General features: G+C 42.6%; 1 long non-coding RNA gene across 1 annotated transcript; it reads right to left on the bottom strand.

Moving 5' to 3' along the window:
• Positions 1 to 2334: 2334 nt before the first annotated feature.
• Positions 2335 to 3451, bottom strand: LOC134298187 (uncharacterized). The gene is made up of 2 exons (XR_010005133.1): positions 2915 to 3451; positions 2335 to 2828 (listed from the first exon to the last, which is right to left on the bottom strand). It is a non-coding gene; the product is annotated as an uncharacterized LOC134298187 (long non-coding RNA).
• Between the last annotated feature and the right edge of the window lie 814 nt (positions 3452 to 4265).

Genomic DNA, 4265 nt, shown 5'->3' with positions numbered 1-4265 from the left:
TTGTGGAACCTTATTGCATTGAAAGTGGTTGATGCTTTAAAGTCCAGTGCATGGCATTATGTTCATTGTGGATCCTACTTTCATTGCAAGTGGTTCATACTGTAAAGCTCAGTGCATGGAATTCTGTTCATTTGGATCTTGCTTTCATTGCAAGAGGTTCATTCTGTAAAGACCAGTACATAGCATTGTGATCATTAGGGACCCTTCTATCATTGCTAGTGGTTGATTCTCTAAAGCCCAGTACGTACCATTGTGACCTTTGTGGAACCTTATTGCATTACAAGTGGTTGCTTCTGTAAAGCCCAGTTCAAAGCATTATGTTCATTGTGGATCCTACTTTCATTGCAAGTGCTTCATACTGTAAAGCTCAGTGCATGGCATTCTGTTCATTTGGATCTTGCTTTCATTGCAAGTGGTTTATTCTGTAAAGCCCAGTACATAGCATTGTGATCATTAGGGACCCTTCTTACCTTCATTGCAAGTGGTTCATACTGTAAAGCTCAGTGCATGGCATTCTGTTCATTTGGATCTTGCTTTCATTGCAAGAGGTTCATTCTGTAAAGACCAGTAGGTAGTATGTAATCATTATGGACCCTTCTCTGATTGCTACTGGTTGATTCTGTAAAGCCCAGTACGTAGCATGTGATCATTATGGACCCTTCTCTGATTGCTAGTGGTTGATTCTCTAAAGCCCAGTACGTACCATTGTGACCTTTGTGGAACCTTATTGCATTGCAAATGGTTGATTCTGTAAAGCCCAGTACAGAGCATTGTGATCATTAGGGACCCTTCTTTCATTGCAAGTGGTTGATTCTGTAAAGCCCAGTACGTAGCATGTGTTCATTATGGACCTTTCATTGCTAGTGGTTGATGCTGTAAAGCCCAGTATGTAGCATTGTGATCATTATGGACCCTTCTCTCATTGCAAGAGGTTCATTCTCTAAAGCGCAGTACGAACCATTGTGACCTTTGTGGAACCTTATTGCATTGCAAGTGGTTGAATCTGTAAAGCCGAGTGCATTCCATTATGTTCATTGTGGATACTACCATCATTGCAAGTGGTTCATACTATAAAGCTCAGTGCATGGCATTCTGTTCATTTGGATCTTGCTTTCATTGCAAGTGGTTAATTCTGTAAAGCCCAGTACATAGCATTGTGATCATTATGGACCGTTCTCTCATTGCTAGTGGTTGATTCTCAGAAGCCCAGTACGAACCATTGTGACCTTTGTGGAACCTTATTGCATTGCAAGTGGTTCACACTGTAAAGCCCAGTGCATGGCATTATGTTCATTTCGATCTTGCTTTCATTGCAAGAGGTTCATTCTGTAAAGACCAGTACGTAGCATGTGTTCATAATGGACCCTTCTCTCATTGCGAGCAATTGATTCTCTAAAGCCCAGTACATAGCATGTGATCATTATGGACCCTTCTCTGATTGCTAGTGGTTGATTCTCTAAAGCCCAGTACGTACCATCGTGAACTTTGTGGAACCATATTCCATTGCAAGTGGTTGATTCTGTAAAGCCCAGTACGTAGCATGTGTTCATTATGGACCCTTCTCTCATTGCTAGTGGTTGATTCTGTAAAGCCCAGTACGTACCATTGTGAACTTTGTGGAACCATATTCCATTGCAAGTGGTTGATTCTGTAAAGCCCAGTACGTAGCATGTGATCATTATGGACCCTTCTCTTATTGCTAGTGGTTGATTCTGTAAAGCCCAGTACAAACCATTGTGACCTTTGTGGAACCTTATTGCACTGCAAGTGGTTAATTCTGTAAAGCCCAGTACATAGCATGTGTTCATTATGGACATTTCTTTCATTGCAAGTGGTTGATTCTGTAAAGCCCAGTACGTTCCATTGTGACCTTTGTGGAACCTTATTGCATTGCAAGTGGTTAATTCTGTAAAGCCCAGTAGACCTAATTCAAAGCATTACTTTCATTTTGATCTTGCTGTCATTGCAGGAGGATCATTCTCTAATGCCCAGTACATAGCATGTGATCATTATGGACCCTTCTCTGATTGCTAGTGGTTGGTTCTCTAAAGCCCAGTACGTACCATTGTGACCTTTGTGGAACCTTATTTCATTGCAACTGGTGCAATCTTCAAAACCCATTAAATACAATTCTGATTATTGTGGACCGTTATTTCATTGCAACTGGTTCATTCTCTATAGCCCAGTACGAACCATTGTGACCTTTGTGGAACCTTATTGCATTGCAAGTGGTTAATTCTGTAAAGCCCAGTGCATGGCATTATGTTCATTGTGGATCCTACTTTCATTGCAAGTGGTTCATACTGTAAATGTCAAGGACAGAACGCCACAAGATCAAAGATAACAGAGTTTATTGGATTTACAGAACTCAAAATGCCCGTAAAAGACAAGGGCAAGGCAACTTTAGCCTTTAAAAACAAAAAGGGGCAAGAAAAACGTTCAAAAGATAAACCGGATTAAACCGGAGTTTAATCCGGGTAAAATCAAAACAGCTTGCTTCAGCCTGGGGATAAACAAACAGAAGCTGGGAAACAAAGAGTTCAAAAGAATGCAACTAATTGGCAGCAGATGCCTCTCTGCTGCCAGCACTATGTTTTGAGTAACTAGGAGTCACTCCTTCACACAGCAAGGCAAACTTCCAATACAAACTCAGCAGCCAAGGATTGAAGCAGTAGCGTAGTCCCAGTTCGTTCCGAAGGTCGAGAGGCAGAATCAGACGTTTGCAGTTTTCCAAGTCCAATAGGAGAAAGCGAGCCCGTAGTCAGTTTTCAGTCCGTAAATCCAGAGTAGCAGATGGCGTCCGTCAAGAAGACGACGGAAGGTCAAAGCTATTGAGATTAAGCAGAGGTTTTGCACAAACAAAAGCCCACACAATTCCTCCCGCCGTCTGAACCCAAATTCCAAAACAACTTACGTATCAGCACACGAAAACACACCAGTCTTCAGGAAAGCGTCCCACACAGATCCCAAGCGTTCGTCCAGATTACCTTGCCCAACGCAATTTGCAATTGCTCCCAAGCCTCATTTTATGCCAGTTACAAATCCTCATCACTATCAGCTGCCCTCCTTAACCCGGGCGTTTCCTCATCACTTTCCTCATCAGAGCTGGAACACCTCTGACTACGCCCCACAGCATCCCCAGCTGTGGATCCCGTCCCATCCCTCCAGCTTGTCCATGGGTCTAATCCTGAAGGTCCCCATTCATCTTCCATCCCATCATTGCCAGTGGCACCCAACTCCTCCCTTACCCGAGTCCAATCCATCTCATCCTCTTCCGAGCTAACCAGCTCTTCCTCCATTCTCTCCGTGAACCCCTTAAAAGACTCTTCGTCAGATGGTTCTGCAAAGATATCTCGCAGCCTCTTTCTTTCTCGCTCCTCGAGAGTATCTGACTCTCGAGGAGTCTTACGTCCACGTCTGCCAGAAGCAGAGCCATGAGGCTCAATCATAACAGTAAAGCTCAGTGCATGGCATTCTGTTCATTTGGATCTTGCTTTAATTGCAAGAGGTTCATTCTGTAAAGACCAGTAGGTAGCATGTAATCATTATGGACCCTTCTCTGATTGCTAGTGGTTGATTCTCTAAAGCCCAGTATGTACCTTTGTGACCTTTGTGGAACCTTATTGCATTGCAACTGGTTCAATCTTCAAAGCCCATTAAATACCAATCAGATGATTGTGGACCCTTATTTCATTGCAACTGGTTCATTCTGTAAAGCCCAGTACGTAGCATATGTTCATTATGCACCCTTCTTTCATTGCTAGTGGTTGATTCTCTAAAGCCCAGTACTAACCATTGTGACCTTTGTGGAACCTTATTGCATTGCAAGTGGTTAATTCTGTAAAGCCCAGTGCATGGCATTATGTTCATAGTGGATCCTACTTTCATTGTAAGTGGTCCACACTGTAAAGCCCAGTGCATGGCATTATGTTCATTGTGGATCCTACTTTCATTGCACGTGGTACATACTGTAAAGCTCAGTACATTGCAAGAGGTTGATTCTGTAAAGCCCAGTTCAAAGCATTATGTTCATTTCGATCTTGCTTTCATTTCAAGAGGTCTATTCTGTAAAGCCCAGTACGTAGCATGTGATCATTATGGACCCTTCTCTGATTGCTAGTGGTTGATTCTCTAAAGCCCAGTATGTACCTTTGTGACCTTTGTGGAACCTTATTGCATTGCAACTGGTTCAATCTTCAAAGCCCATTAAATACCAATCAGATAATTGTGGACCCTTATTTCATTGCAACTGGTTCATTCTGTAA

The sequence above is a fragment of the Anolis carolinensis genome, chromosome 4 (assembly GCF_035594765.1).
Source record: "Anolis carolinensis isolate JA03-04 chromosome 4, rAnoCar3.1.pri, whole genome shotgun sequence".
Lineage (NCBI taxonomy): Eukaryota > Metazoa > Chordata > Lepidosauria > Squamata > Dactyloidae > Anolis > Anolis carolinensis.
The sequence above is the reverse complement of the archived record's forward strand: the minus strand, read 5'-3'. Positions and strand labels throughout refer to the sequence as shown.